This window comes from Antechinus flavipes, chromosome 2, assembly GCF_016432865.1.
Source record: "Antechinus flavipes isolate AdamAnt ecotype Samford, QLD, Australia chromosome 2, AdamAnt_v2, whole genome shotgun sequence".
In the NCBI taxonomy this organism is placed as follows: Eukaryota; Metazoa; Chordata; class Mammalia; order Dasyuromorphia; family Dasyuridae; genus Antechinus; species Antechinus flavipes.
Genome location: NC_067399.1, coordinates 481,213,148 through 481,237,020, shown reverse-complemented (window position 1 = coordinate 481,237,020; position 23,873 = coordinate 481,213,148).

Sequence of the window (23,873 nt, the reverse complement as noted above, 5' to 3'; positions counted from 1 at the left end):
TACAATGAAGACCCTTCTGTTTAGAAAGACTCCTTGTCTATCCTGCTCTTATATTTGTCATCCAATTACATCATAAAATAGCATTATTTTAAGATGGAGTTTCTAAATTTGGGGTTCACAGAATTTAAGAGAATGGGTGGGAAGCAGGAATTGTGTAAAAAGTGAAACTGAGCATTTTCTTCAACCATAAGTCTAGGCAACAAAACCCAGTAGTCTTATAAATACCTGTGACTTTGGCATCAGTAAAAATCACAAATATTTTCGTATTATTTTCTGTTAGAAACTGAATTTATAACCTGTCTTATAATTTGTATATTATCTTCTAATTTTTATGTTACTTTGTCAAAGATATTCCCACAGTTTAATGTTCTTATTCAAGCTAAGCAAAACTAGTCTTCACACTGATGTAAATTTAATTTTAACTTGCCCATATTTTAAACATGTTATTTGACATGATATAAGGAAACATATATATGGCTACATTACAAAATTTGTTATTTAATATTCTAGCAACTATATTTCAATATAATTGGTTTTCTTTGTGATATTATGTCTTTTAATATATTCAATAATGTTTTATTATAAAACATTATTTTGAGAAGGGATCAATAGATTGTCAAAGAGGTCTATGTCACCAGATTAAGAATTCTCTTTCTAAATTGGCTCTAATCACTGAATCCATGGCTGGATCAACTCTGTGCCATGTAATTTGTGAGAAGCTGCTTTACTCAGCTCTTCCTGTGCACAATGGGGAATTTAAGGCATAATCAGAAAATATGCTGTTGGTTTGGCTGTTTCATATATCCAGAATCCTCCCTTCCCCCACTTTAACCTTTTCTTCTTGAATTTATACTTATTCTTTAAAATCCCAATCCAGAGCCACCTCCTCCAGGTTGTTATTTTTGATTCCTTTAGTTGGTAATGACCTTCCCTTTCAGACCTCACAGTAGCATTTTGTTTTGTAGCTCATGTATTCATACATTTTATAATAATATGTATCAGAGAAATTATTTTAGGTGTCTTATCTGCTTTCTAGACTATAAGCTCCACAAACAAAATTATCTTATCTAATCTTTGTGTTTCCCCTGGGAACTAGCATCACATCAATAAGTGCTTCATAAATGTTTGTTGGTTTGATTGTGATGTTAGTAAATCATCTTTGATTCCTTAGAGAAAAGGTACATTAAACTAAAAGACAATCAATTAACAAACATAGTGTCTATTTTTTGCCAGGCACTATGCCAGAATACTTGTTCTCATGAAGTTTACATTTTGTCTAGGGAAATAACATGAATGCATTTAAATAAATCTAAATGCATATAAACATATATAAATATATATATAAATTTTAGCATAATTAAATTCAATGTATAAATTTAATAAATATAAAATATTTAAATATCAACTATATAAATACATTAAATGTATATAATCTCAAATATATATATACATATTTATACATACATATATATATATAAAACTCAAGACTCTTCCTTTTGCATTTGTTCTTGTCTGCTGTGAAAAAAGAAGAATAGTTTTAAGGAATAAGTAAAATATGATTAGGGGCATCCAGGTGGCATAGTGGATGAAGTGCTTTCTTGCAGTCAAGTGGACCTTAGTTGAAATCTGATCTCAGATTCTTGCTAGCTGTGTGATACTGGGCAAGTCACTTAACCCTTTTGCTTCAGTTTAAATGAGCTGAAGAAGGAAATAGCAAATCACTTCAATGTCTTTGGCAAGAAAAATCCAAATGAAATTATAAAGAGTCAGATATGACTGAAACACAATTGAACAATGATAAGTTTTGATTAAAAAAGATTAATTGAGGGAAGAAGAAATTTTACCAAGTCAAATGATGACAGTGTCACAACACTATAAACATCTGGAAACTTTGATCGATGCAGGCAGGTCAAAACTGTTGATTCGTATATTTTATCCTTTTTTCCATTCAGGAAACAAACATTTGTGGAATTCTTACTATGTGTAAAGTCTTGTGTTCAATATCGAGAGAGTAGAGGGATGTAAAGACAAAGAAGACACAATCCCTGTCCTGACAGAGTTTCTAGTGTGATAGCTCAAGCTATATATACAAATGATTATAGTACAAGGTGGAACTTGGTAAGTGCAAAGAGTGCACTTATATAACAGGTTCATAGGCTTATATGACCATAGATTTAGAACTAGAATCGATTGTAAAAGGCATCTAGCCCAACTCTCTCATTTTACAGAGGAAGCTGAGGCCTAAGGATTCTTAAAATTAATCTTGAAAAGAACCAGAGACGCTAGGGAATAGATAAGGACGGATAGCATGGCATAGGTATGGGTCAAAGGCACAGAGATGAGGGTTCTCATGTGTGAGAACAGCAAAAAGGAAGATATGGCTAGAGCACAGAGTGCATGAGAGGGACTAATAGATAAGAAAGATGGAAAGATAGGTTGTGAGGAAATTTAAATGACAAAAGAGGAATCTATCCTAGAGATCCTAGAGATAATCAGAAACTAATAGAGCTTTATTGAATGGAAGGTGTTGCTATTAGTAACATGATAAGATCTGTGCTAACAATCACTTTGGTAACTATGTAGGAGATTTATTGGAGAGGGGAGAGACTAGAGGTAGGAAAATCAATGAGAAAACATTGGCAATGGTCCATGTGAAAGGTGATAGAGGCCTAGGGTGCTGGGTTTTTGAGAGAAAAAATGTTATGAAAGATGTTGTATATATGGAAATAACAAGAACTGGCAAGTCTCAGACTATGTGAGATGAATGAGAGCAAGGGGTTGAAGATTATTATGTGGCTGTGAACTTAAGTGATGGGAAACATAGAGGTGGCTTTGGCAGGAATATAGAAGTTTGGAAGAGGGATAGAATTTTTGGAGAAGGATAATGAATTGTATTGAGTTTGAAATATCTTTAAGGACATTTAGAATGTCCAATAGCAAATTTGTGGCCCTAGACTGGTGCTCATAAGAAGTCTAGAACTGATTACATAAATCTGGGAGTCGATCACATAAAACAATAACAACTGGAGCAGAAAGAGAATCAGGGATCTGTTTATTTCACCAATATTTTAGATAGATTTATATGCAGATAAGTTGTCTCTCTCAGGGGCAGCTAGGTGACTAAGTGCATAGAGTGCTGGGTCTGGTATTAGGAAAAATCTAAATTCCAGTCAATCTTTAGAGACTTAGCTATGTGACTCTGAGCCAAGTAATTTAACCTCTCTATACAGTAACCGCTCTGTCTCAATTTCCTCAACTGTAAAAAGATTATAACTATAGCACTTACCTTATAGGATTGTTTTAAGTATCAAATAAGGTAATATGAAACACTTAATATAGTTCTTGGCACATTGTAAGTACTTAATAAATATTTGTTCCCTTCCCTTTCCCTTTTCCTGGATAGGAGAAGGCAATGACTTTTCTTTCCTTCCTCCTTCCTTTCTTCTTTCCTTCCTTCTTTCCTCTTTCCCTTCATGCATTCCATTCCTTTCCTACCTTCTTCCCTTCTCCTCCCCTCCTTTCCTTTCCCCTTTTCTCCCCTCCCTTCCCTTCCCTTCTTTTCCTCTCTCTTTCCTTCCCTTCCCCTCTCCTCCTTTCCTTTCCCCTTTTCTCCCCTCCCTTCCCCTCCCTTCTCCTCCCTTCTCCCCTTTCCCTTCCTTCCCCTCCCTTCTCCTCCCTTCTCCTCCCTTCTCCCCTTTCCCCTCCCTTCCCTTCCCTTCCCTTCCTTCCCCTCCCCTCCTCTTCCTCCCTTCTCCCCTTTCCCTCCCTTCCCCTCCCTTATCCTGTCTGCTCTTCCCTCTCCTTCCTTTTCCTTCCCTTCCCTTCCTTTGCCCTTCCCTTTCTTTTTCTCCTTCCCCTTTCCTTATTTCCTTCTTTCCTTCCTTCCTCCCTCTTTTCCTCCCTCCTTCCTTTCCTCTCTCCTCCCTTGACATAATACCTAGGATATACTTAATAAATTCCCGCTGGATTGATAAGGTGCACTTGATCTGAAACTTGAAAGAAAATAAATTTTTTTGACAAGTAGAAACAAGCAGATATTACAGGTATGAGAATGCTATGGCCAAATGCACCAAGACAACAGATAGAACATTAAATTCTCAAACTGGTTTATAGATCTGATTTGATTGGAAAGAGAATTTGTAAAGAGGAGTGATATTAAATAAGTTGAGAAATGAGAAAGTTGAGAAAAAAGTTGAGAAATAGGTAGGAACATGATTGTGGAGGTATTAAAAGTCCAGGTTTAGTGATTTGTCTTTTATCCTAGAGTTAATGGGGAATCATTGAAGTTTTTAAAGGGGGTAGTGAAATGGTCTAAATGGGATGGCTAGCAAAGTAAGCATGTAAAAGATGTGCTGAACTGAGCAGTCAAGATTTGACATTTGATTGTATATGGGGAATTTCTGATGGAGAGGGAAAGAGTAAGGGAGACTCTGCGGTTATGGATATAATAGAGCTTTGATAATGGTCCAACATCTTGGGATTTGTAGCCTAGAAGAGATTCCCTCTCCAGCTTGTTTTCTTAATGCCTCAGAGGTTCTAACATTTCCCTCTCCACCTCCCATCCTCTCCTTCCCTATAGCTGCTGTTCATCTCTAGAGTCTCCCCTCCTCCCTTTCAGTCAGCTATTTTTCAGACTGTGTTTTCTTTAAAAACTCCCAGGAGTGACTTGAGTCTGCCTTCCATCTTAAAGATCACATCAATCCAAAGTCACTCCCCAGACTAAGAGAAATCTTTCTGGGCAAATCCCAGGTTTTTTAGGCTTTTCAGACTTCTATTACCTGACATTCTAGGACCAGAGGGAATATGGTCCTAAAAAGATTAGGCCTCACTGGGGAGGTCAGATGTTTTAGAGTTGTAAGGGTCTTAGAGATCATCTGGTGGGGGGTTTCTTCACATCCTTGTTTTGTTGTTTAAGGAACTACTTTGGAAGTCTGGGAAAGTTTATAGACCCCTTCTCAAAATTTATTGTTCAAGTAATTTCAATTACATCTGATTCTTTGTGACCCTATGTGGGGTTTTCTTGGCAAAGATACTGTAGTAATTTGCCATTTCCTTCTCTAGCTCATTTGACAGTTGAGGAAACTGAGGCAAAGAGAGTTAAGGTTAAGTGACTTGCCCAGGGACACACAGCTAATAAGTGTCTGAGGTCACATTTGATCTCAGAAAGATGAATTTTCCTGATTTTAGGTCTGGCAATATGCTTCTTTTCAGAATAATGCTTTCAAAGATGTAAAATAAAATACCTAGGAATACAAAAGAAACCAATCATATTGAAAAAAGATATATCTTTTTCCTATCCATATTCATAAATACTCCAAAATCTCTAAACATTTACAATAGAGAACATAGGACCATAATTGAGAGCTCTAAGGGAATGGGAAATATGATCAAATATATCCTTTTTATTTCACAAAGTAGAAGGGCAGTCTGGAGAAGGAAATAGCTTCTTTAAGGTTATATCACAAATCATTCAGCTAGTTCATCACTTTTTTATCTGAAGATCTTAGTTCAGCAATCAACTTTTATTAAGTACTTAACTATTTGTAATTAATTCTCCTAGGTGTTAGGAATAACATTTTCTGCCTTCAAAGGGCTTACATTTTACTGGGAAAAAATAACCTTTCCCCTCTTTTCTATTAAAAAACAAAACAACAACAACAACAACCAACCAAACAAAAAAAACTTCACTGCTCTTTACTGTGCCAGAAATGAGTATGAACAAAGGACATGGATGAAAGATAAGAGAAAAGTAGAAATTCATTTCCATCATACAGCTTCCAGAAAGTCATTTTAAGCAAGGATTGGAGAGTGGAAAAAGTCATCATATTTTTTTCCTATTTTCCTGAATTGAAAGTGTTTTCCTTTTTTTTTTTTTTCCTTTTTTTAAATAGTTAAAGAACAGAAAGCAACCAGATTGGAAGTGTCAGGAGAAGAGGTGACTTAGAAGGCATATAAGTAAAACAATATAAATTATGCATGGAGAAGACGAAATAAATTTTAAGAGGAAAGAAACCAGGCTAAATGCAAAGACTTTTAGTTACAGGCATAGGAAAGGAGTTGAAAACTGGTGTCAGATCAGATTGTGGTGAGTCAAATGAATAAACAACTCCTTTTAAAGTAGAAAAGTAGAAAAAGTCACATTCTCTTAGTGAAGATACATCTTCTTAGGGAATTAATATGATTGTGTTTGATTTTGTTATGCAATGTAGGAGGGCAGCTCTGGCATTCAGGAGCAGGAAAAAAGTTTGTGGATTCTTTAGTTTGGTTAAGGCACCCTATAAAGCTTGCTTCCATTTCTTGCTCTTTTTTATTGAACAATTCTATGCACATTCCAGAACAAATTCATAGAAGAAGAAAATTGGATGATAGCTATGCATTAAAAAACTGAGACAAAGTTTGGAAGTGAGGAAGAAGGAAGGTTTAGAGCTGGAAAGTACCATAGAGATTGTCTAATCCAACCCTTTCACTGTATAGAAGAGGAAATTCTTTTTGCTTAAATTGGCTATTGCTATCTTTTTTCTTTTTTGAAAAGGAAAAAAAAAACACTTGGTTTTACCTTTAAGGCTTTCTATAACATTTTTCTTTGAAAATTAACTTGGTTAACACATCATATTCTCCTATATATAAAGTTAGAAACCATCTACTCCAACCCTCTCATTTTACAGATAAAGAAACTGAGGTACTATAACTTGTCCAGGATTACATAAGTCATAAGTGTCTGAAACAGAACTTGAACCAACATCCTTTGGCACAAAGGTCAGCACTCTTTCCTAGTATACCAGATGTTTTTCTCACACTGTAAAAATAATTAAGAAAGAAGGATTCTCAGAAAAGGAGATCCAGTGTATTCTAGACTCATCAAGAAAGAAAAGTTGACAAAGCTCACGCATATCTTCATGCCAAAAATAGTTCCCACACAGGCATCATTAATATTCTCTATGTAGCAGTGAAAAGTACCATATCTGAATTAAATAGAATTATGCATTTAATATATGGGTGGATTTTTTTAATTTTAGGAAAAGGGATATGGTTTTTGAAAAGCAATTTCCTAGTCTTATTTCATGACATACTATCCTCCTTTCCAAAGTTAGTGTGAATTAAAGTAAATTTAAATTAAGTTGTTTTGCAATTTTAGTTATTCACACTTCAACATAACCAGAGACAAGCTAGAAATGTTGCAAAAACCAAGACTGGAAATCACCAATTTACACAAACATTACAATTATATTTGGATAATCTTTATTCCAAAGGAAGATCTTTCTTTGAGGAAAAAGAAAATGCAAAAGAAATATGTATGCGTTTGCAGCAAAAATAATGATTCACTTATTCAGCCAAAAGCTGGTGGTGAAGTGAATAGAATGCTGGACCTGGAACTAGGAAAACCTGAGTTCAAATTTAGCTTTAGACACTTACTATCTGTGTAATGATGGCCGAATCTCTTATAGTTTCTGTATCCCTTGATTTTCTCAGCTGTATAATGGGGATGATAATAATAGTACCAATTCCCTAGTGTTGTTATGAAAATCAAATGAGATAATTGTAAAAAAGTAGAGTGCCTGGCATATGTTGTTTAATCATTTCAGTCATGTCCAAGTCTCTGCGACCCCATTTGTGGTTTTCTTAGCAAAGAATAATGAAGTGATTTTCCATTTCCTTCTCCAGATCATTTTATAGATGAAAAAAACTGAGAAAGAGTTAAATGAGTTGCTCAGGATCACACAGCTAATAAGTACCTGAGGCTAGATTGGTAAATGTTCCTGACTCCAGGTTTAGTGCCATCTGATACATAGTAGGAGCTATATAAAGGCTGATTCTCTTCCTACTGACCAAAAATTTACTAAGCTCTTATTGTGTGCCACACATGGCATAAGACTCTAGCAGCATATAAAGGTAAGTCAATAATATTTGTCTCTCATGTAGAAAAAGTAAGTGTCTTGTCCAGGTAGGTAGGAGTAGGAGCCAGAATATAAACCCTGATTGCCTGAGTCCAGGATCAATAAATAACCTTTCCACTTCATGGCTCTGACTCTGATGTCACTTTTCTAACACAAGGGAACAACAGTGTCTTTTTTAACCAGAAATAAGATTTCATAGTAGGCAGCTCCTGGGGAGGCACTCCTTCTACCACGGCAGGTGCAAATGGGCACCTGTGCAGGAACTTCTAATCTCAGAGAATCACCTGGAAGAGCTGAGAGGATAAATGACTTGCCTGGTGTCATACCGCTAATGTGCATTGGAGACAGGACTTGAACTTAGTTCTTCCCAAGGCTCCAGAGCCAGCCCTCTCTATTCATTATGCCATATTGCCTCTGGATACTAATTATTCCCATTTGACATTATTGAATATGGACTTAATGTATGTGACATTATACACAAGAGGTATGTTAGTGTTTCAATAGATATTTCATTTATTCAGATATTTCCTGAGCACCATATGATGGTAAAGACAATTAATTACACAGGCATGGATAAATTGTAATCTGCATTATCAGTGTAATACCCACATTGATGACTGTGGATTCATCAGAGTGTTGGGGTTCTTCATATTGCAATTCATAAAACATCTTTCTCCTAAGAGCCCGGTGAGAGAGGCAATGCAAATAGTATTGTCTCCATTTTAAAAGCCTAAAAAGAAAATTTAGAATCTGAGAGTCTGTGTCTTGTTCAAGGTCATACAGGTAGAGCTGAGCTCTTACACTCAGGTCTCCTGGCTTCTAGACCAGATCTTACAAAGGGATCAGAAAGGCTCAGGTAAGTCCTTCTTCACTCTCGCCCCCCACCAGCCACCCATTTATGGGCCAAGCCTGGATTAAGACAGTGGGAACCTTGGAAAGATAAGATATGAAAATTTGTTTTGAAATATGATGGGTGCTCCAGCGCAATGGCTGATGATGAATGCCAAAAGCATGCCCTGAACAGTCAGGTCCTAGAGTGCATTATTAAATGTGTAAACAGAAGTGAAACAGTAGATGAAATCTGTCTGGCTTTTAGAGAGGCTCTCTCTCTGCTGTATGGAACACTGATTTAGAGGCAGCAAGCAGGGCCTAGGAAGCAGCAGCTATTGAAATGAATTCAAATTGTCTTATTCAGGGAGTGTTAAGAAAGAAATGGTTTGTGGCACAAGATTCACTGTGGAAGGAGAGCTACGTCACCTCTATTTGACATGGATAGATGAGAGGCTGCCCGGTAAGACTTTCCTATAAAAATCAAGAAATGTTAGCTTGGTGAAATGCATGATCAGGGTAGCTATGGGGTTTGATCCACTGCCAGGGGAAAAGATGTAGTCAAAATCAGGCAAATTGCTAAATCCTTACCAGAGGTAGGATTCAAAAAACTAGCAGTCCTGGTGGACAATTCTAGTGCTTATTATTGTTTTTTCATTCTGGTCTGTTTTTCAGTCTTGATTGTAAATTTTCTAGTATTGTTGATTAAATGAATTAAAAGCATCCAATTAAGAGTTTACGTTCTTGATGCTAAGTGAAATGAGCAGAACTAGGAGATCATTGTACGTGGCAACATCAATATTATATAATGATCAGTGCTGATGAGCGTGACTCTTTCCAGCAATGAGATGATTGATGCCAGTTCCAATGATCTTGTGATGAAGACAGCCATCTACACCCAGCGAGGGGATTGTAGGAACTGATTGTGGATCACAACATAACATTTCTCAGTCTTTTTGTTGTTGTTTGCTTGTATTTTGTTTTCTTACTCATTTACTTTCTTTTTTTGGTCTGATTTTTCTTGTGCAGCAAGAGAATTGTATAAATATGTTTCTACATATTGGATTTAACATATATTTTGACATGTTTAACATATATTGAATTGCTTGCCATCTAGGGGAGGGGAATGGGGGGAAGGAGGGGAAAATCTGAAACACAAAGCTATGCAAGGGTCAGTGTTGTCAAATTATCTGTGCATATGTTTTTAAAATAAAAAAGCTTTAAAAATTAAAAAAAAATGTTTATGTTCTAAGTACTGTGATAAATGGTGGTCATACAAATGCAAAAGCAAGGCCTGCTCTGCCTTCAAAGAGCTTACATTCTAAAATGAAGGGACAATTGCAGAGAGGGAAGTTGTGGCCTTGGAAAGGTCTTTTGGTCTAGGAAGTCATAGAAATGGTGAATGGAACCATAGGAGAATTAATTGTCTGGAACAAGAGGTGAATAGCATGTGTAAGGGCACAGTATGTCTTGTCATACTGGGATATATGGCATATGAATCTGACTATTTTTAATATTATTTTTTGCACCTGTGATTGATTTACTCCTAGTGTGGAAAGTTCTATCTATCCTTGACAGAAATACTTCTCTGTAATTTTCCATCTTAGAGAACCGTCTTAGGCCCTGAAAGATTAAGTGACTTGCCCCTTTTCACATAATATGTGTCATAGCCAGGCCTTAAACCCAGGTCTGAAGAGACTCTAAGGAAGAGATTCTATGTCATGCTGATTCTTGTAGTGTTATGACACCATTTTACAATCATTTCTGTCTGTAACTTTCTATGTGCCTTTACTTGCTTATCCATTCATATTCATTCAATTCTAGATTTGGACCCAGAAAATTTGGTTCGAACATTTACTTCTATTTATTACCTATTTGACGTTGGGGAAATGTTTTAACCTTAATGCCCTCATCTATATGTAAAATGGAGATCACAAAGTTTGCTAGTTCCCTCAAGGAGTTAAAGTAAAGAAAATACTAGAAAAAATGAATTGTTTATTAACTTTTTTGTTTGTAATAATTTGTTTGTAATAATTTGTTTGAAATAATTGTTTATTAATTCAATGAACATTTATTAAATATCTTAGCTTCTTTTATGTCTCAACTAAAATCCCATCAATATCAGTGAAGCTTTTAGAAGGCAGAAAGCAATTCTGTTCTTTAAGTAGGAGAGATATTCAGCATGGGAGACCCCAGTCCCTAAGGGACATGTACCTCAGGAATGTTCTGTGTCTGTCTCCCATGCTTGAAGTATTCTCTTTGCTCCTCTCTACTCAGATGCTTCTTTGGGTTCCTTAAGTCCCAGCTGAAATTCCATCATCTGTGGAAAACTTTCCATTAGATTGTAAGCTCCTTGGGAACAGGGATTATCTTTTGCCTTTCTTTATAGCCCCAGCCCTTAATTTAGTGTCTGACACGTAGTAGGTGTACAATGCTTTATGACTGATTGGTATCTCCTATGTGCAGTGCCTCTTGTTTGGTATTGGAGAAGATGCAAAGAAAAATGAGATATGGAATTCTTTTCATAAGGAACTTATAGTCTAAGATATATGTACACAGACACATATAATGAAAATATAGGTCCATCCATGTTTTTCTAAAGTCAATGAGTTCATCATTTTTTATAGCATAATAGTATTCTATAATGATCATATACCTCAATTAATGCTGTTTGTATCTAGAGAAAAAACTGATAAATAGAAACATATGTAGAATGATTTTGCATACAAACATGCATACACATATTTGTATCTAATAGTAAACATCTCTAGGGTAAGGAGAAAGAAAGGAAAAAAGAGTTATATGATGACTTTATTATATATTTAAAAGAAATAGCAAGATGTACAGAATAATTTTGCAGTTTCATATATAATCATCTTTTAAAGATTCTGTTAAAATGCTTGTTTTATTTATAAATTAAAAATAAAAATATACTTAAAAAGAAAATATAGGTGCATAAAAGCATACAAGAACTATGAAATCATGTGGATAACAAGCCACTTCCAGATAAGAGTGATAGGAACCAGAGGAGACTGCATCTCAGCTCTGTCACTTACTTACTGTATGACCATAAAGACACTTGCCCTCTCTGGGCTCCAATTTGTTCCTCTGTAAAATGAAGTGGTCAGATTAAATGAGCTTTGAGGTCTTTCCCAATTGTAAATTTTATGGTCATAGTGGGCAGCATTTGAGCTGGATAAGTAACGGCGGGTAAGTTGTCATGAATACATTTTTCCCCTTAAGTGGTTTTTGACAAATATGCTAAGGACACTTTCCAGTAAATAGTTTGTTGCAAAGAAACCTCATGATCCTTATGCCTACATTTCTGATGTCTACCTGCTAGGCAGGTACTTGGGAGTGTTTATGACATGACATCAATAAGTGCTGGAGCTGCTTGTCAATGCTTGCATTTTGAAGCCCTTATCAATTTCTCAGCTCTGAAAATCCATTGCAATGTACCCCACCCCCCACATACATACCCCTTGGAATGAACTCTGGATGTAGCTGAAAGGACAGAGGAGACATCTGACTTTCCAGCAGGATTGGAAAAAGAAGCCAACAGAGGCTGTGCTGCCAGGAAGGGAGCAGAAGGTAGGCAGGAGTGCAGGGAGCATGGCAGGACAAGGGACCATTAATCTCTTGCCTTTGGGGAAAGTGTGTTATTAGGCACTAGATGATGGAGACAGACAGCTTAAGTGAGCATGCATGGGAGGAAGTATAGTCAAACAGCAGAGGGCCATGAGGTACCATGGAAGGGAGGGGGAAGAGGAGGAGAGGAGATTTATTTCTAGCAAAGTAATAGAAACGAATAAGTGTTTGAGTCTCTGTCTCTCTGTCAGAGAGAGGGGGGCGAAGAGGGGCGAGAGGGGAGAGGGGAGAGAAAAAAAGGGAGAGAGGAGAGATAAGAAAGGAGAGAGGAGAAAGGAGAAAGGAGAAAGAGAGAAAGTATAGAGAAAAAAGGACTCAAGACAGAGACTTGGGGAAAGCCATGATTAGAGGATAGTACATGTATCTCTCAGTCAAAACTAAAAAAGAGGACATAGACAGATAAGATGGAGAACAAGAAGAAAGACATGTTCCCCAAATCTGGAGTGATGAGAATATTTTGGAGTGTTAAATGCTGCAGAAAAGTCAAGAAAGATCAAGAGAGAAAAAATCCATTTTTTTTTTTAGCAATTAAGATGTTGGAATATAATATGTACAATAACAATAACAATTTAAAGGAAAGAAACAATAAAATGAAATTGAGCTCAATACAGTTATAATGACCGGTTGACTATGGAGAAGAGATGGGGAAATTCACCTCCTTTGTCCCTTTGATAGATGATATTATTCTATGGGTATGAAATATTGCAAATCCTATCAGGTGCTGTTAGATGTTATATTGGTTGTTTGGTTGGTTTTGCTTCATTTCTCTTTTTACTTTGTGACCTGAGAAAATTGGTCTGGGGAGGTGTGCAAAGTATATTTAGAAATGACTTGCTATTAAAATAAAAGGTCAATGATTTTTAAAAGAGATGGATAAGTATTACTGATCACAAAATAGAAATTTTGATTATATCAAGTTAAAAAGCTTTTATACAAACAAAACTAATACAGACAAGATTAGAAGGGAAGCAAGAAACTGGGAAAACAATTTTACAGTTAAAGATTCTGATAAAGGCCTCATTTCGAAAATACACAGAGAAATGATTCTAATTTATAAGAAATCAAGCCATTCTCCAATTGATAAATGGTCAAAGGATATAAACAGACAATTTTCAGATGATGAAATTGAAACTATTTCTACTCATATGAAAGGGTGTTCCAAATCACTATTGATCAGAGAAATGCAAAGTAAGATAACTTTCAGATACCACTACACACCTGTCAGATTGGCTAAGATGACAGGAAAAGATAATGACAAATGTTGGAGGGGATGCTGGAAAACTGGGACACTGGTGCATTGTTGGTGGACTTGTGAATGGATCCAACCATTCTGGAGAGCAATTTGGAACTATACTCAAAAAATTATTAAACTACATACCCATTGACCCAACAGGGTTACTACTGGGCTTATATTCCAAAGAGATCTTTTTTAAAATTTTATTATAATAAGTTTTTATTGACAGAACCCATGCTAGAGTAAAAACTTTTTGCAACATTATCCCTTGCACTCACTTCTGTTCTGATTTTTCCCCCCTTTCCCTCCACCGCCTCCCCTGGATGGCAAACAGTCCTATATATGTTAAATGTCACAGTATACCCTAGATACAATATATGTGTGCAGAATCGAACAGTTCTCTTGTTGCACAGGGAGAATTGGCTTCTGAAGTTAGAAATAACCCAGGAATAAAAACAAAAATGCAAACAGTTTACATTCATTTCCCAGTGTTCTTTCTTTGGGTGTAGCTGCTTCTGTCCATCATTGATCAATTGAAACTCAGTTAGGTCTCTTTGTCAAAGAAATCCACTTCCATCAGAATACATCCTCATACAATATTGTTGAAATATATAATGATCTCCTGGTTCTGCTCATTTCACTTAGCATCAGTTCATGTAAGTCTCTCCAAGGCTCTCTATTCATCCTGCTGGTCATTCCTTACAGAACAATAATATTCCATAACATTCATATACCACAATTTACCCAGCCATTCTCCAATTGAGGGGCATCCATTCAGTTTCCAGTTTCTAGCCACTACCAACAGGGCTGCCACAAACATTTTGGCACATACAGGTCCCTTTCCCTCCTTTAATATCTCCAAAGCCTTTGCTTCAGCTTTCTTTGGGCCTGTAATTCACTTTTTCCTCACTTCTGCCTCAATGAATCCTTAGCTTCCTTCAAAACTCAGTTGAAAGGATAGCTAGGTGGTACAATGAACAGAGCATCAGTCTTAGAGTTAGAAGGACCTAAGTACAAATCCAACCTCAGACACTTACTGGCTGTGTAACTTTGGGCATCCAAGAACCAAACCAAATCAAAGCAATCCCCCTAGACTCAGGTTAAGTGCTGTCTCCTAGGGGAGAGCCTGCTCTATGACATTGAAGCAGCTGGATATCTTAGTGGGTAGAGCCTGGACCCAAGAAGACCTCGATTTAAATCTGGCTTCTTATATTTAACTGGCTGTATAACTATAGGCAAATCACCCTTTGCTTCAATATCCTCATCTGTAAAATAACAATGATAATAGTCTACCTAGAAGGGCTTTTGTGAGGATAAGAATGAGATAATATTTGTAAAGCAATTAGCACAGTATCTGGCACATTGTAAATATTTGATAAATGCTTCTTTTCTTTTCTTTCTTCAACATTTCTTTATCTGATTTGTATTTACTTTTTCTAATATTTGTTGTTTTTCTCCAAGAAAATGAAATCTCCTTGAGAGTAAGGGCAGTTTGTTTTTTAAGCTTTGTATCTGCAGTGCCTAGCACATGGTAGTTGCTTGCTAAATGATCATTGAATGAATTTTAAATTTAAATGTCTGATGATATAAATTAATAGTTTTAAGTATAGCTGATTGCCTGGGAAGAAGACAATCTATGAATATAACACAGGATCTTGTGCTCTTGAAAAGTAAAACATTCAGATAAATCAGTTCTTGAACTTCATGTTGTTTTCAAATCACAATCTTTGTTGGATAGATTTACTTTCCCCCACTTAAGCCTAAACTCTAAATATGGGAGGGGAATCTTCTTGTATTGGAGGAGAGGGGAAAAAGGGAAAGAGATTATAGTCAAAAATAACTTAGAGGTCATCTAATACAACTCTCTCATTTAAGATTGATGAAGAAACTGAGGCAAGAGAAATTGATTTGCCTAGAATCATATAGGTATTAAGTGGATGAGTCAGGATTTAAACTTAGATGTCAGTCAATTTGGCACTCTTTCTACAATATCAGCTTGATTCATTAGACCAATAAAATGTTAGAACTAGAAAGGCTCACCAAGTTCTCTTATTTTATTTTTTACAATAATATCTTTCCCCCAAAAAAATACATGGAAAGATAGTTTTCAATATTCACCTTTGCAAAATCTTGCGTTCCATATTTTTCTCCTCCCTTCCCTAGAGAGCAAGTAATCCAATATACATCAAACATGCAATTCTTCTAAACCTATTTCCACATTTGTCATGCTGTGCAAGAAAAATCAGATCAAAAGAAAAAAGAAAAAGGGAAAAATGGGAAAGAAAAAAGCAAACAAACAACAATAACAAAAAGGTAAAAATATTTTGCTTTGATCCACAGTCTCCATATTTTTCTCTCTGGATGCAGATGGCTCTTTCCATCACAAGTCTATTGGAATTGCCTTGAATCACTTCATTGTTGAAAAAAGAGCCCAAGAACCAAGATTCTAATTTTCATATAATTTTATTGTTGTCGTACAAGTTCTGCTGATTCTTCTCACTTCACCTAGCATTAATTCATATAGTCTTTCTTTTTATATAATAATAGTTTAAAATTTTTTTCAAAATACACACAAAAATAGTTTTCAAGATTTACTTTTGCACTTTTGTTCCAAATTTTTTCCCTCCCTTCCCACCTCCCCTGCCCCTAGACAGCAAATAATACGATACAAGTTTAAACATATACACTTATTCTAAACATATTTCCACATTTATCATGCTGACCAAGAAAAATCAGATCAAAAAGGGGAAAAATAAGAGGGAAAAAATACAAGCAAGCAAATAATAACCACAGAAATGGTGAAAATACTATATTGTGATCTATACTCAGTCTCCATAGTCCTCTCTCTGGATGTAGATGGCTCCTTATTTTTGAAAATAGTCAAATCCATCACAGTAGATCATCACATGTGATCACATAAAATCACATCATTTGTTGCTGTGTATAGTGTTCTTTTGGTTCTACTCATTTCACTTAGCTTCAGTTCATGTAATTCTCCCTAGGCTTTTCGGAAATACTTGCTGATCATTTCTTATAGAACAATAATATTCCATTACATTCACATACATAATTTATTTAGCCATTCCCCAAATGATGGGCATCTACTCTGCTTCCAGTTCCTTGCTATTACAAACATTTTTGCACATGTGGCTTCTTTCCTCTTTTTTATGATCTCTTTATGATATAGACCCAATATATACAATATTCCTTTTTTTATGATCTTTGTGATATAGACCCAACACTGTTGGTTCAAAGATTATGCAGTTTGATGGCCCTTTAGGCATAGCTTCAAATTATTCTCCAGAATGGTTGGATCATTTCACAACTCTATCAACAATGCATTAGTGTCCCAGTCTTTCCACACGTCCTGCAACATATATCATTATCTTTTCCTGTTATCTTAGTGAATGTGAAATATGTGAAATGGTAAATCAGAGTTGTCTTAATTTGTCTTAATTAATTAATTGTCAGTACTTTTATTTTTAAGCAGGGAAAACTGCAAAAAAGTGAATTTGTGACTTAATGTAACAGCTGTTGTTGTTCTTGACTCTTGATTATATCTAAGTCTTCATGGCCCTATTTTCTTGGCAAAGATAATAGACTGGTTTGCTTTTTCTAGTTCATTTTATGACTGAAGAAACTGAGACAAGCAAGGTTTAGTGACTTGCATAGGGTCACACAGCTAGCACTAGATTTGAACTCAGAAGATGAGTCTTTAGAAAGTCAGACTTGGCACTGTCCATTGTACCACCTAGCTGCCCAGTCACACAGCTGGTCATTAGCAGAAGTAGGACCGGAGCCCCTGACTTCTAGACTCCTAAATCAATGCATCAGTGCCCATCTCCCTCTCTCTCCTTCTCCCTTTGTCCTTTTAACAACAACAACAACAAAGTCCAAGAGATTTTACTTTAGGTTTATTTTAGAGTGCCGGTTTTCAGATGAACAAAGCAAGATGGGCCATAATTGTCTTTGAATTTACTTTTGATTTTAACTAATCACCAAAGTGACAACCAAGATAGGCAGAGCCTCATCTTCTGAAGCCAGCACAACAAAAAGAGCTTCCTACCCTCTTTTCAACAATTTCTAAATGTTCAAAAATGTCAAAAGAGCAGAATGGGTAAATGCCCCTCTGGTGAAAACTGATTTTCACTGGATATAGATGTGGGGAGAGGTGGAGCTATCTCTGTGGACAGTTCTTCCTAAAAAAACCCTGAATGGGCACAAAGCTCCTATGGTTTTTAAAGACATGGATTCTAGTGTCCATGCTTTGATTGCAGTAGCTAATGCCCAATATCACCTAACACAGAACTGTGTAATATTCAGCTACTGTGTTATAGAAAGAGTAGAATAGCCACTGAGGACTTTTTTGAAGGTAGCCTCAGGCTGATGAAGGGAGCTGAGGATTCTCACTCTGGGAGCAAGGAAGGGCCTTACTCTTTACAGGAACATTGGGCTTCCTGGGCTCTCCCTTTGGTCATGAAAACATTGGAACTGTTTGCTGATATCTTTAATTCAGAGAACTCCTTCAGTAAGTAACACTCCCTCATTTGAAATTGAAATTATTTTCCTGAAAATCAGGGACCTGGAATTCTATTTTATGAAGTAATAAAACTAATTAGGTGCAACAAATCCAGGCTCTGCTTAGTTTGCTCAGGATGACATACTGTATATTAGTTTGCTGTTTGGTGGGAAGCTCTTGGCTCTTGGTTTAGATCAGGCCTTTAATCCCGAGTGCCAGAGGGTTGCAGCTCCTGGCTCAGTGTGAGCCACAGAGGAATAGAGGGAGGTTTTGGGTTGCTGAAATGAGCAGCTGTTTAAGCCGAAGATCACTTCGGAGTTTTAGAGGCATTATACTCTGCAGTCCTTGGCAAGCAGGGGCTATTCCGAAGGGTCCAGGGACTGCACTGAGCTGAGAAGAGAACAGTTTCTGTAGGTGAAGCATAGAATATTCTTAAGGAATAGAAGAGATGTATACTTTGGGATTGAAGAGAAGGAAGGGGGATGGGGTGAGAATTTCCCCGAGGGATTCAGCTATCTCCAGCGGAGCTTCCAGATGGCCCGACGAGACTTGGAAATTGATCAGTTGGAGGTTTGGGAAGATCGCCTTTATCCTCGCTAGCACTGGAGTACACGAGGCAACACGAATTATGGCAGCTAATAAAATAGAACTTGTTGTGTACAATAAAAGCAAAAAGTATATTTTAATTAGACTTGGCTACTGCTTTCACTCTTATTTTCAAATATTAAATTTCCACTTTCATTTCTTGCATGATTAATCCTAGCCCTGATTAATTGGAAACACTAGGTCTCTGCAACTCCCACATATTATTCCTGAAGGGGAATGTGCTTCAGTGACAAATGTTAACCGAATGTGCTGCATTATCTTGCCTTCGCATAGCAAACAAAGGGGGAGAATCATTTATTCCTAGGCTTGGCGTGGCAAGCGGCCGCGGCAGGCAGCCGTGGCAGTGGCGGCGGCGGCCGCCCTCGGGGATCTCCAGCGTACCGCTTGGACTCCGACTAAATGATCATGGCAGTCGCGCTGCCTTTATTTTTACCGGCAGACAGAGCTGATGCTACTCTGACTCCATTAGCCCAGTCAGAAACATAAAACTTTTATGGAATCCATTCTAGCTGAAACAACAAACCCCTTTGTCATTGCGGCGGTGTGGAGTGGGTGGGAGATGGAGGGTGGGGAATGGGAATTTTTCCTTAGGAAATGGATACTCTGGGGACGTCAGATGATAGTATCCCTCCAAGTTTTCCCTTCCTCAGCTGGTGGAACCTTTGCCTAGAGAGGGGGCACAGATGGCAAGGGTCATGACACCCATGGGTTCTTAGGGAATGGGATATTACGAAATGGAACTGGTAGAACCCCTATCTTAGCTGGAACTTTTCCATTAACATTCCCGAAAAGTGGTCATGTGTTTGTTTAAAGATCTCCTGTGATGGGAAACGCACTACTTTTAGACGAAACGTTCTCCAGGGTTGGGAGTTGTCATTGTTTGGAAGTTGTTCCTTTTGTTGAGCTTAAAAGATGCCTCCTAGTAACTTCTACTTAAACTACTATGACTTCTCTTTAGTTTGGCTCTTAGGGTTCATCAGGCATCTACTGAAACCCTATTTACCTTTGAAAATGCTTTTGTTAGGAACTCCAGGTTCTTCACCATACAGCCTTCCATATCTGGAAATCAGGGTGGCCTGGAGTGGAAGGTGGGTTAGCCTGCCCCTTTGCAGGCAATTACATAAACACTGCCTTGGACAACCTCAGAAAGGGCTTGTTTGTTTAATTGTAGTCGTAGCTTGTTTGTTTCTTGGTCTTAAATTGAATTGCATAATTACTTCTTTTTGGGCTTATTCAAATGCCCTTTGAGATGAAGTCTAGGTGAAGTGTATATAGGTTGCTATGGTTACCAGATTAATTATGGAGAATAGCAGGGCAGGGTTGGCTCCCCTGGTTGTTACTTGATTACAAAATTCATTGATGGCCATTTGGGTCCAAAAAAAAAAAAGGTGAGTTTTTTAGCCTCTTCTTGCATATTTAAAGTAGAAAAAGTACTTAAACCACATGGTTTTGAATGTTTTCTTTAGCCCGATTTCTTAAAAGAAAGAATACTCATTTTCTTCATTTGGGACTAGAGTTCAAAAAGCTTTGTCCTTCTGACTATCCCTGAGGGTAGATGAACAGAGGAAGACTTTATTAGTTATTTTTCACTGTCCAAATTAGGAACAACTAGAAGTCACAGAATCACAGAATGGGCAAAAAAGAGATTTCAAAAATCATCTAGTTTAATTTTGGGCTAGCTAGATGGCACAAGAGATAGAATGACAGTCCTGGAGTTGAGAGGATCTGAGAGGATTCAAATCCACCCTCAAACGTTTGCTAGCTGTGTGACTTTGGGCCAGTCACTTAACCCTGTTTGCCTCAGTTTCCTCTTCTTCAAAACGAGCTGGAGAAGGAACTGGCAAACCACTCCAGTATCTTTGCCAAGAAAACCCTTAATGAGGTCACAAAGAGTTGGACAAGACAGAAATGACTTAATAGTAACAACAACAATGTGAGTAGAGAGAAAAGGTCAGTTGGCAAAGATGGGGCAGTAGGACAAATGACAGAATTTGATTTCTCACTCCTTCCATATAATAAACTGTCAAAGATGTAAAATTTGTGAACCCAAGTGACTGGAAAGTACAGGGTACACTTAGTAATAGAGAATTTTGGAAGGTGAAATTTTGAGGTGAAAGATAATGTAAATGGGACTTTTGTTGAAAATTACAATCCATTACAATCCATACTTGCTCATTCATGAAAAGGAGAAAATTGAGTTCCTGGTTACTTATTACCCTGAAACAGAAGTTTGCCTTTCTAGAAATGAGAGCTGACAATTTCACTACGATCATCTAGGGAGCTAGGATTGAATATGGTAGGAAAAGGTGGACTTTCCCTTGGTCCTTTTGGAGTTGTTGTTAATAGATGTGTGGAAGGATTTATTCCAGGGAAGATTTAAAGAACAAAGGGAGAGTTAGATGGTGAAATGGATAGAGCACTGACCCTGCAATCAGGAGGAACTGGACTCAAATCCAGCCTCAGACCCTTAACACTTACTAGCTGTGTGACCCTGGTCAATTGCCTTACCAAACAGGTGGGATCTATGTAAAGGTTTAAAGACTGGGGGTGGGGTGGGGGTGGGTGGTTGCTTGTGAGAGGGAGTAGAGTTAGAAGAGTGTTAGAGAATAAGAAAATATTTTATCACATTAGAGAGGAGTTTCACAATTGTCTATTTCAGGAAGGATAGGATGGAATCCATCCTCCACTTGGTTAAAGCCCTCAGAAGGTATACTTTCTACTTTGGAAACTACTCTTCTAGGGCACTAAGAGGTTAAATGATTTGGTCAGTGTCCTAAAACCAATATGTATTAGAGGCAGTTCTGCACCCCAGCTCTTCCTTAGCCAGCTCTCTACCTACTAACTGCACTGCCTCTCCTTGTTTTGTTTTAAAGAAGGAAAATAAAAATTTTAAGTCAGGGCCACGTGGAAATAATAAATCCAGGCACTGAACACTTAGGTTTTCAGAATGCATTTGTCTTCCTTTGGTAATGGCATTTACTAATATATTGGGGTGCTGGAGCTTTTTCTGGCCCCATTTGCAAATCTATAATAGGTCCAGTGGAAAGAGCATTAGAAATGACCAAGCACATAGTGGCATATTATTGGAAGGGAATATTATGGCACTATTAAAATGACAAATCTAAGCAATATAAGAAATATAGAGAAGAATAGGAAATAAAGCAAAACAAAGAAAGCAGAACTAGAACAGCCTATATGGAAATTAAAACTATACTATCAACAAAAATTATATATAAGCAGACAGGGAAGAGGTCAGAAGAAAACATAAAGTAAATAAGTTGCTATTAGTTTAATCAAATACATATTTTTAAAAAGATAACTGTCTATAAACCAAGCATTAGATTCTCAGCTCTGAACTCCTGTAGGCTGAGTTTAAACTTTGGGATTATTCACAGATAATCATTTTTACTCTTCAAATCTAAGGTTCAGTACCTGGGAATATCTGGGGCATGTATCTCTTTGAGAGTCCTAAATTTGTTCCTGTATTTCCTAGCCCCCTTCAGAACAAGTTTATCATAGAATAATAATAACAGTGATATGTACAGTAATCACATATCAATAAATTGTCTCAGTAGACTGGCTAAGCCAAGTTGAAAGTAATCAATAGGCCTCAAACCTGTTTAAGTTAAAGAGATGTCTACCTCAGATATGTGAGAGAATTCCCCACCTGCAGAATAGGTGGATGAGAACAATTTCTTCCATTGCCCATGAAGACAGCTGAAGAGGGCATTATAGAATTCTTAGAGCTTGATTAGACAATGAAGACACGAAGGTCATCCACTGTATTGCAGGCCACTTCCAGTTGTCTTGACTTATATCTTACCACTGAATTTGAATGACTTAAGAAAAGAGAGTAATAATGCTGATGGCTTTGTGCAATTCTGCTCACTTATATCCAATCTATTTCTGAGTCAACACATCACCCTGGGATGTCTTTAGTCCTCTTTTAATGCAAAAGACAAAAACCAACAATCCACAGTCCAGATAACAATTCCACTTTTCCCTAATGGGCTGAAAGGTCTTAGGGTTAATCAGTGAGTCAATAAACACTTATTAAACACTTACTATGTTCCATACATTATAATAAGCACCAGAAATATGAAGAAAGGCCAAGTGTCTGCCCTCAAGGAGCTTACAAGATAAATATGAAATAATCAACAGAGAGAAAGAAAGCACTACAATTAAGAGGGATTGGGAAAGACTTCTGAAGAAGGTGGGTTTATGTAAAGGGAAACGTCTCCTGGTAAATTTCCTGTTTCTTCATGTAGCTAATACCTCCTCCTGTTCATACTGTGACAGCTGCAATTTGCTATCTAAGTTCTGCAGTATTATCAGTTTCCTAGTCTGACTCTCCTGTTCCTCATGGTTGACTAGCTGGTGGCAGGAGCCCTGCCCTTTGTTGACTCAGAGTGTTCCATTGGCTGCCTGACTGTGGCTGCTGCCCCAGGCTAACTGACAATCACTTCTCAAATAGGTCAGTCATGTGGTCTTCAAGCCCTTCAACCCTGAGAACTACCACATCCTTGGGGAAATCTTTCTTACTTGGCTGCAAGTTCTTTTCCATCTCTACATGTGGACTTTTGGCTTGTTCCCTGACTTGTACCAGTGGAACATCTGGCAGGAGACTCCATCTCTTTCTTATTAAAGGAATTGGGTAATAGAATACTTGCCATAATACTCACCTTATGGTTATAAAGGGTTTTATTTAGAGTTTTTTTCTCTTACTTTTGTTGTTGAGATTTCTGTTAAAAGTTTTAAAAGAAAACAAAAAAAATTAGTCAAGTGATCAAGAGATGTGAGTTTTCTCCTTGAAGTCCTGGGTGACACTTAACCATCTACAATATTAAACAAAGCTTGCTTAATTTTTTGGAACCTCAAAATAGGCTCATAAAATCATAGATTCAGAGTTAGAAGAAACCTTAGCAGCCATTGAAGCCAACTTTCTCATTTTACAGATAAGGAAACTGAAGCATAATGAGGTTAAACTCAGACTCATAGGGTTTTATCCCATTTTTTTCCTTACTCCAAGTCCAGAGCTCTGATTACAGTATTCTCTCCTGTGTTCCAAGGAGATGCTTGCTTTGGACTTTATATTAAGTGACTTAGGAGATAGCATAGGCTTTGGGTTGGGATATATGCATTT